The sequence below is a fragment of the Dipodomys merriami genome, unplaced genomic scaffold, assembly GCF_024711535.1.
Source record: "Dipodomys merriami isolate MVZ:Mamm:240054 unplaced genomic scaffold, mDipMer1.0.p SCAF_55, whole genome shotgun sequence".
NCBI classification, from domain to species: Eukaryota; Metazoa; Chordata; class Mammalia; order Rodentia; family Heteromyidae; genus Dipodomys; species Dipodomys merriami.
Genome location: NW_027206124.1, coordinates 67,513 through 78,430, shown reverse-complemented (window position 1 = coordinate 78,430; position 10,918 = coordinate 67,513).

The window sequence follows — 10,918 nt, the reverse complement described above, 5'->3', positions numbered from 1 at the left end:
TGAGCTTCTTAGCAAGATCTATATCATCATCATCATCATCATCATCATCATCATCATCATCATCATCATCATCACCTTAACAACAGGTTTAGGCTCAGGCCACCATGTCCATATTTGATTACTGTATAGAAGCCTACAGTACAAAGACACTGATTGGGTAAGTGACTCTACACTCACTTTTGAGCCTATATACAGCACCATGCCATCTAGAATCCTCCTAGCAGCACCAGGAGGTAGACGATAATGATATTCCTGAGGTCTTGGTGGGAAATTTAGGGACAGAGCCTCTTGGGACTTCTACTGTCCAGTAGATGTACAACCTGAAACTTTGAAAATACTAGGAAAAAAATAGAAGAAACCTGAAAAGCGTACACAACCAGTTTCCAACTAGGATTCCAATTACTCAGGAAGTAAGAGCAAGAACTGACAAATGGGACTGCGTCCAAGTGGAAAGCCCTTGCAAACCACAGTGACTCACACCTGTAATCCTAGCTACTCAGGGGGCTGAGACTGAAGGACTGTCATTCAAAGTCTCTGAGATTCTTATCTCTAATTAACAACCAAAAAGCAAGACATGGGTGGTTCAAGTGGTAGAGCTCAGGGACAGCACCCAGGCCTTGACTTCAACCCCCAGGACCTGTGTGCGCTCGCTTGCGCGCGCACGTGCTCACACACACACACACACACACACACACACACACACACACAGAGCTTCTGCACATCAGAAGCAATAAGTATCAGAATCAAGAGACAATCAACAGAACGGGAGAGAATTCTTGCTAGCTATTCAGTAGAGAAAGGATTAAAATCCAGACCATATAAAGAGCTCCAAAAATTAAAGCCTAAAGACAAACAATTCAATTAGTAAATAGACAATTACCGAATGGGCAAATGAACCAAACAGATAGTTCTTCAAAAAAGTATAAATGGCCAATAAGTATATGAAGAAATGGTCCATATCTCTAAATATAAAGGAAGCACAAATAAAAAAATCCCCATAAAATATGGCACCCTGGACTCACACCTGTAATCCTAGTTATTTAAGGAGGCTAAGATCTGTGGGTTGAGGTTCAAAGCCAGCCCAGGCAGAAAGGTCCATGCCTTTACCCTCTGCCATCATCCCACATCAAGTGCTTAAAAGCTTTCTGATTCTCTGACAGGATGTGTATTTCTTAGTTTCTTTGATTTGTACCTATTTCTTTCCTTTCTTCATCAGATTATAAGCACCACAATAGGGAATTTCTCTGGTTTGCCTCTTGCTTGATACCTTTAAATTCTGCTTTGAGCAATATAGATTGCACTTTCTACCTGAATACTCCTTTCCTACAGGGCCTGTCTTTATGTGGCTTACACCCTTGTGCCTTTAAGGAGCTTACTACCTGCTCGTGTGTGTGTGTGTGTGTGTGTGTGTGTGTGTGTGTGTGTGTGTGTGTGTGTGTGTGCACGTGCGCGTGCGTGCGCAAGTCCTGAGGCTTGAACTCAGGGCCTGAGCTCTATCTCTGAGCTTTTGTGCTCATAGGTAGTGCTCTACCACTTGAGCCACAGTTCCACTTGCAGCTATTTTGGTAGTTTAGTGGAGATAAGAGTCTCACAGACTTTCCCGCCAGAGCTAGCTTGGAACCACGATCCTCAGATCTTAGCCTCCTGAGTAGCTAGGTTTCCAGGCGTGAGCCACTGGCATCTGGCTTGCCTGCCCTCTTGATTGTCAGAAAATATCTTCTTCACTGGTCAGTTGTGCCCCATTGGGACCTGCAGAATGTCTCCCTTTAGAGGTGAGCTTCATTGCTCCTTCAATTGATTACCCCATTTCTGATTTGTCAGAAGATTGTCTTTTGCTGCCTTTTCAGGTGCTCTCAGAAAAGACAAAGAAACGAGGGTCACCCCTTTATCTTCCAAAGGTACCTCAGACTTCTAGCTTCCCTGTGCTGAGAAAGACCCTATTTTAACCCGGTGCACCTGTTGCCATGGTAACAGCACCCTCTGGATCCAGTTTCAGATGGAGACAGGAGTCAACATGACAATCAGACTGGTCTCAGTTGCGATTGGAGCAAAAAGCTCAGTGGTCACAGTCCAAGGCCTATAGGTGTCACCGGGTTAAGCTTTCCTACAGATCCTGTTCCACAGACCTTTCTAGAACCCGGGGCACTCTTCAGAGGCCCTCAGAATCTCCAAGACAGAGGTATAGGTCACAAAGTTCCCAACAGGATCCACCTTGGGGTCACTTAAAAAAAATCATCATCAAAGAGTTGTTCACAGGTGTTTCACTTTAAGATGTCCTTTTGTGGCTAGAGTGCATCTTGACTAGAGCCGCCTCTTTCATTCTTCTTCCTCCTCTTTCCCCAACCGGTCTCATCGAGTTTCCTTGTTCCATTTTTGTATGTGACACAGATGATCATTCCTGGCATCATTTTTTTTTAACCAAACACCTATTGACTTGACTCGTCACCAACCACTCGGAGTCCGGGGTATCTAATTTGGGAATTGCTGGGCTGGATGTTGCTCTAGGGTTCTGTGATTCTGGAGTGGAAACTTGTCAGGATGGCCACGATGGTCCTACTTAGTTCCTGGAGAGGAGTCTGACACAGTTGATGGAGGGGGCTTTAAAAAAATCTCTCTCCAGGGCTGTCATCTGTCCTCCTTGTCTCCCCAGATTTTTCCCCACCCCTCAGCCCGGTCCTCTTTATGACCCCCTTCAAATAGCATCATATAACATGTCAGGATTCTTAGGCGATAAGAACCACTGTGTAATTGTTTGGGAGCTGTAAATGACTGACATTGGTTAGGATTCTAATTGCTGCGAAATGACTTTATTGCCCACTGGAGATTACTGAGCTGTAACCTTCCTCCCCAAGGGAAAACAAGTCCCCACCCGTAGAGGGTCACACAGCGGTCAGGGCCCTGGTGGGTGGGGGGTGGGGAGGCAGGGTCGGAATGGGTGGGGGAGGTGAGGGCTTCTTCTCCCAAAGCACCTGCTATCTAGCCTGGGCCACAGGAAGTGATTACACTGGAGACCTCATGGGTTCCTTTCCTCCCTCCCTCCATCACCCCTCAGCTTCCTGGGGACCTTGGCTAGCCCTTGCCTCTCCGTCTGGATCCTAAGCATATCTGTAAAGATTTCCCATCTATTTAGTATAGAAACTGGGACTAGGAGTCCCAGTGGTTTTTTTTTCTCCAGCTGTGCAGAAGTTGTCCAAAGTTGGGGTTCAATATGGGTACAGGGGAACAGAAAGATGGTCATTCACAGAACAGCCTTGATTCCTCACCCATATGGTTCTGGACACTTAACCACTTGCTAGACAAGAAGCTGGAAAGAATAGACTCAATGAATAAGGGGAGAGTATAGAGATCTTCTCTCTCTCTCTCTCTCTCTCTCTCTCTCTCTCTCTCTCTCTCTCTCTCTCTCTCTCTCTCACACACACACACACACACACACACACACACACCCTGTAGACACTTACATAGGTATTATGAGCCATCATGATTTATGTAAGCAAACTAAAGATATCCTCCTGACTGTCCTTGAGATGATTAGAAACTTTGGTACCCGGCAAACCTGAATTCAAATGAGACCCCCCCCCCCCCGCCCCGTGTGAGTTTGGGGAAGTGTCCTCCCCTCTTGCATTTACAAAATTGGTCATTGCACAGGTGTGAGAATGAAAACACCAGCCCATCAGGACTTTAGCCACTTACACACATGACAAAGGTCCACAGGGTTGTGGGAAACAGGGGGAAGACTCAGGATAACAGATAGTATATAACTTATCTGTGATTTCTCTCTGTAAGGATAATATATTGCTTTTCTAAGCTCCATATCATATGCTTGTCATATACACACAGCAGCCATCAGCATAACCTAAGCGCTTGGATTATGTAAAAGACATTCTTCTCTCAAAGGGGACATTGAGGACAGCAGGGGCTGGATGGGGGTGGGGGAGAGGAGAGCCATCTAGAACTTCCATGCAGACAAGAATTACAATCAGCGGGGACAAAGAAGTGCCCACACTTCTGGCCAATGGGATGTAGGGCAAAGGCTGTGAGCTAGGAACTCCAATATGCCTTTAGGATGGCTCCAGGTTGGAAGAATAGAGGGCTCATGGGTGAGTGGGGTGGGGTGGGGGAGGGCGGAGGAACAGCTGGGGAAGGTCCAGGGAAAGGACCTATGGGGAGCTGCTCAGCCAGTTCTTTGTATTGAATGGAAACCTGTCTTTCCATACTTTCCAAAGGGGACCCGGTTAGCACCAGACATTTGAACTTAGGGTTGCAAGGTAGAGCAATCACTTTGTTAATTGCCATCCATTAGTGGAACAAAGGGGCTTCATTTTGATCTGTGCACATGTGCACACAATGCACCTTCATCGGCTCATCCCCTTTGCTACTCTCCCTCCTCCCATCCACTCCCTTCTCACACCAATCCCTGTAAGCCCTGTTGTTCCTGTACTGGACATACAGTATATTCACCACAGATGTGAAGCAAATGCGGTGTTTTTCACCCTCCCCAATTCCCCAGTACCCACACCGCACCTGGACCGCCTTTTATCTTCCTGTCATATGCTTTTATTTTGTGTATGTGTTAATTGTACATGCATATACAGTACTTTAATCAGATTGGCTCCCCCCTTTAATTACTCTTACTTTCTCTGTCTTTACCACTTGGCATTATTTAAGAGCTTTTAGTGAGTTCCATTTTGCTGTCTTCACAGGATTATCAGTTGTATCCTCAGTATCCCTTGCTCCTTGGTATGACTCTCAGGACTTCTCGTTTTCAGAATCTGGGCTTTCCAGATGCATTTTTATGTTCTTTTCTGCCTACATCTTCCTTTCTTCCTTCCTCCCTTTCCTCCCTTTCCTCCCTTCCCTCCATCTTCCTTCCTTCCTTCCTTCCTTCTTTCCTTCCTTCCTTCCTTCCTTCTTTCCTCACTTTCCTCCCTTCCTCCTCTTCCCTCCTTCTCTCCTCCCTCCCTCCCCTCTCTCATCCCTCCCTCCTTTCCCTCCCTTCTTCCTTCCTTCCTTTCCTCATCCCTCCCTCCCTCCCTCCCTTCCTTGCTCCCTCCCTTCTTCCTTCCTTCTTTCTTCTCTCCTCCCCTCTCCCCACTTCCTTCCTTCTTTTCTTCCCTTCCTCTTTCCTTCCCTTCTTCCCTCTATCCCGCTCTTCAAAATAAGTGATTCCTGGATCATAGATTTTTTATTATAGAAAGCAGAGAGGATAGCTAGTGACTCTTAATGTCCATTAGCAAGTTTCAACAACTATAAACTTGGCGTTGGCCATGCTTTCTCCATCTTTCTTCCCCTCCCGTATCTGTGAGTTTGCAGGCTCGAGTCCTTCAGAGCAAACATCAAACACGATGTCTTTTCACCAGTGAGATTTTAACTGCATCTCCGACAGAGGGGCCATGTGACTGTGGAAATGGACACAATTAGCAGAATAGTTTTAAATTCTCCACACGGCCGTTTGCATTCAGAATTATTTAATTCTATCAATTTGTTTTCACAGTTTTGTTTTTAAGTAAAGATCCCTCAAAGCCTCACACACAGCATTTGCCTCACACACAGCATTTGCCTCACACATAGCATTTGCTTGTCATGTCTCCTAAGTGTCTTTACTTTGGCTCTTGTTCCTCTCTCTTTCCCATGCCACAGATTTACTGGAGAAACAGAATCCGTTGTCCTATTCACTGTGCCATGTTTTGAAGATGCTCTATTGCTTCTCCATGGAGTTTCATTTTTTCTATCTTCTATACTTCCTGTAAACAGCTAGTTAAGTCTTAATAATTGGAGTCAATATCAATTTTTTTGGAGGTCTTAGGGCTTGAATTTAGGGCCTTGCACTCATTCAGCTTGCTGGCTTGGCATGTGCTCTACCATTTGATCTATGGCTCAAGCGCTGCTTTCTGCTAGTTGTTTCCGAGATGGAATCTGTCAGACTTTTCTCCTTGGGCTGCAGTTACGATCCTTTGGATCTCAGCCTTCTGTGTAGCTAGAATTACGGGTATGAACCACCAGTGCCCAGCTTCATTACTGCATTTTAATTCTGCAGGGATTGGGTCACCTGCTCAACTGTTGCACCCTGGCCCTCAGAACAGGTGCACACAGTAGGTGCTCAAGATTATGGCTGGCTAGCTGAATGAACTCACTACTGCTTTCAGTTCTTGTTTCTCCTCCCAAGTTGCCACCATAGCTTTGGTATCCTTACCCAAAATTGTTGAGCATAATCACCCAAGATATCCTCCAAACTCCAAAGTCTGATAGCAATCCATTAATTAATTGAATGATTCTGTAAACATATGGCTGAGTCCACCTCAGGGAGTACGAGATAGCAGGGGGATGAGGAAGCAGAGAAAGGGAGGCGGAATTTCTGGGAGGTGGGGAGGAGGGCTCTCAATTTTAAAGGTGTGATTGGGGAAAGCATCCTTGAGAAGTCGATGTAGGAACAAGGAAAGGGGGAAGGTGGATTGAGGGAGCCATGTGGGACTGTGGGAAGAGAGTATTTCAGATGGAAGAGGCAGCTCAAAGGCCCAGGGGCTAGGGATGTCTCTTGTGTCTACTGTACTTTGTTGAATTCACCCATGTGGACCTGTCCAGCCCATATTCTCCCCACATTTCTATGAAAACAAAAAATGGTGTCAAATGCCTCAATGGCAGCCATTCATGGGCCCCACACAGAGTGAGTGACCAAGGTCCCCGTGTGTTTGAAACAGTCCTGGTTCATGTCTCTTGCCCTAGTTTGATGATGACTAGCCGCACCTTTCATTCGCGAAGCTGTCCTGGTTATGATGCTAAATGAGCTGGTCATCCCGATTCTATGAACTCCTCTCACTTGTTAAAGGTTAGTTCGCACACTGAAAGCCATGACTTTCATAGAAACCCCTGCGAGGGATTTCACTGAACTCCATCGATGTATGAAGTCAAAAGGCCCCGTTAACTCTTTCAAGAGCCAGCAGAATGGGCCAACAGGCTTGCACAAGGATTGGACTGGTGGTCGATTTATATTATCTACCAGATTAAATTCCTTTGCCCTGCTGGGGACAGGAACTGCTTGCTCACCTTGTGGAGCAGGAGACATGCGGGTCTCTGGAACTTCTGACAGTGAACTTGATCTCTGCAGAGCTGCTGCAGGCTCCAGACTAAGCAACCCTAGGTGAAGGGCCACAGGGTCCGCTGACTGAGGGGCTTCTCTGCAGACTCGCTGTCTGCTGAGAGGGTCCAGCAGGGCTGGCAGGATGGGCAATGTGGCCTCCAAAGAGCCTTGCTCTTGGCTTGACCTATGCGTCTGTCCTGTTGTAATTCTTAGTGATTATGCCCTAGGGAGCCCTGGCTGTCCTTTGCAAGGGGACACTTCTGACACCTCTTGAGTGTCTCCCACATCCTGACAGCAGCTCCTCTGGCTGCTCTTCCTCTGTGATTTAGTTCCAGACGATTAACCTGAGTACCTCAGGGGAGACTCTATGGAGGCCAGGACCCCAGAGAAAGATCAGAACAACTTCCATCTGTAACTTCTCTGTGCAAATGCCCTGGGCCGGGCAAACCTTACTCTGGAATCCATTCTCTCCCTCTTTCTGGAGAATGGGGAGTCACCACCTGAGTTACTTTCTCACCAGGGTCCTGTAGCTCCATGTTTCCTGGGGAACCTGAGAGTCTGAGCCAACCCTGGCTTCCCACAGCTTGATGGTTCTAGAATCTCAGAGCTGGACAAGATCTCAGAGGCTGTCAGTATGTTTCTACCAATGAGAAAATGGGCTCATTGAGAAGGGGCAAATTAGCCACCACAAGACAGGGACACAGCCAGAACTCCAGGGGTCCTGGATCCCGGCTGGAAGCTAGCCCTATGTGCCAGCACAGGGCACCGGGAAGGGAGGAGGGCGTGAGTGAGGACTTGGAGTAAGTAGAGGGCACAGGAAGCTGGGTGGGCTCAGAGATGGAGTCTTGGGACATAGGGGATACTGAGTGTGAGTTATGCATCCTCACACCAGTCCATCACATGCCACAGGTTTGCCTATGTATGTGCAAAGTGAACTTTTCCCTTCATCCAGCAATTTCTTCCAAATATTAGGTCCTGGACCTGAGGGGAGACCACACTGCCTTCTGTCCTTCCAAATCTATGGCAGTGACAGCCTCTGGAAGGGACAGTTGCCCAGAATGGGCAACCATGAATGGCCCCAGGATCGGGTAGCTTTGTAAGTGACTGACTGGTGTATTGGAGATGAGGGAAACTAGTGTTAGGGGAGATTCCTGCTAGCAGGGTTATGTACCTGTTGAAGGTAGATAGATAGGCACACTAATAGATAGATAGATAGATAGATAGATAGATAGATAGATAGATAGATAGATAGATAGAATGATGACTGCTTCTTCTTTTAAATATAATCAGGCCTGGCAAGCAGGCACCATATCAGGCCTAGGAAGAGCTGCTCAGAGCTGAGTAGTGTCTCCTCAGTCTTAGATAGGATGTGTGCATGTGTGCTACCATAGGTCAGTGGACTGAGGGCAGAGATCTTTGAGTGGCAATGGGACAAAATGAAAAAGTGAGCCAGTGGCTCCCTGGCTGGATGAGGTTTTTATACAGGAATGTACCTTGATACTTTCCTTACTTGAATAGAATCATACTATACAACTTTCTATTTAAGAGCATAGCTAGTGGAAATCTCCCATGACACAGATTTCAAATTCTCTCTCTCTCTCTCTCTCTCTCTCTCTCTCTCTCTCTCTCTCTCTCTCTCTCTCTCTCTCTCTCTCTCTCTCTGTCTTTCTGTCACTGTCTGCCTCTCACATACTGAGGTTTGAACCCAAAGCTTGTGGCATGTTTGAGTCACATCTTTAATCCCGATCCTTCTAGTTGTTTTTGAGATAGGTCTTGATTGAAGTGGGTGTGCATTGGTGTAAGCCTGGGCTCACACTCTCTCTGTTAGGTTTCCTGTCTAGCCAGGACCATAGGCATGCACTACCTTGTCCAGCTCTTCACTGAGAATCATGAATTTTTCTGCTCCGGCTGGTCTCCTTCCAAATTCAGCCTCCAGGGTAGCTGGGATTACAGGGATGAGCCTCTGGTACCTGGCTGTCTCAATTTTCCTCTTTTCTTTTTTTTAAACCAGTGGGATGAATTCATCACTGTAGGCTCAACCAGGTACCATATTAGGTAGTTCCTGGTTTCTGCTGCCATTCTGCTGAACATTCTTATCTACAGTTGTATTTATGGTCATATGTTGCTTTACAACAGGCAGGCATGCTGAGAAATCTGCCAGGTGGTTCTGTTGCTATGTCAACACCACAGAGTGGGCTCAGCCAGATGACAGCTGTGATGTCACTAGGAGGAGCACTGCTAAGGCACCAATGTTGTACATGTGATCTGCCGCTGACCAAAATGTCCTTATGTGGCACAAGACTGCACACAGGCATTAATCAGGCAAGTTCTCCCAAATAGAATTAGAGTCATGCATTAGAATATTAATAGCCAGTGATAAATGGCTTCCAAGATGACTTCCCAATTCAGACTTTCTTATGTGGGAATACCTGCTTCATTCAACCCACACTATTATTGTATCTGCCAATCTCAAAGGTAGAAAACTATGTATTGCATTAGTGTGTGTGTGTGTGTGTGTGTGTGTGTGTGTGTGTGTGTGTGTGTGTGTGTGTGTGTGTGTGTAAGTACTAGGGCTAGAACTCAGGGCTTTGAGCTCTTGCTTACCACTCTTTAACACCCTACCCCTTGCTTGAGGGTAGAACTCTATCACTCGAGCCACGTTTCCAGTTGTTGCATTTTTGCTGGTTAGTTGGAGAAAAGACTCACACAAATTTGTCTCCTGGGTTGTCTGTGAATCTTACCCTCAGATCTCAGCCTCTTGAATAGCTAAGATTAGAAGAGTGAGCCACCAGTGCCTGGCTTATCTGTGTTTTTAATCATCTATGAAATTGAGAATACTTTCCTTTGTTTGATATCCATTTGTACATTTCTAAAAACAACTCTAAAATGTCAATGGATATGAAAGAAATGTTATGATATTTAAAACACTTTGCAGATATGGATTTTAAGTGAAGTTCTAGAGGACCTTGAAAAGCAATAAATAATAGTTTCTGTATCCATCAAGTTTTTTTAAATAAGTACAAAGCCTTAGCAGCTGTCACCTAATATGATCCTCACCGCCATCTCCTGAGGCTGCTCTCACCCCATTCATGGATGAGGAAAGTCAGAGCCAGAGAGAGAAAAGCTACTGTGTTGAAAAAATTTGGAAAGACATTTGAAATGGGCAGATAAAAATCACCAGCAGTAAGCTGGGAGCTGGTGGCTCATGCCTGTAATCATAGCTACTCAGGAGCCTGAGATGTGAGGATGGAGGTTCAAAGCTAGCTGGGCAGGAAAGTCTATGAGACTCATTTGCAATTAACCACCAAAAAGGCAGATGTGGAGCCATTTCTCAAAGTGGGAGAGAGCCAGCCTTCAGCACAAAAACCCAGGGATAGTGTCCAGATGTTCAGTTCTATCCCCAGGATTGGCACTTTACCAGGAGTTGGGATCAGCCCATTTGTCTAGGCTATTTTCCTCTTTCATTGTCATTGAACTATTTTTCAACTCAGGCAAATAGAAAACTGTTACCAGTGCAAATGATTCTTGTCCATAGCCATGCAAATGTACCACAACTGGTGGAGATGAAATCAATAATTCCTGGTGGTTGCTTTCTCTTTGTCTCTATGTGTAATTTATTTCAGTATACTGACTTGCCTGTCCTTTCTGCTTATTATTTTTGTGTGTGTGTGTTTTTGAAATAGGGTTTGCTACATAACCCACATTGGCTTCAAACTCATGATCTTCCTGCCTCAGCCTCCTGTGTGCTAGGATTTATAGGACAGTACCATTACATTTGGCCTTGCATCTGTTTTTTGAATAAGTATATTATTCTTGAAGTTGGTTACAGCTTCCTGTACCCAT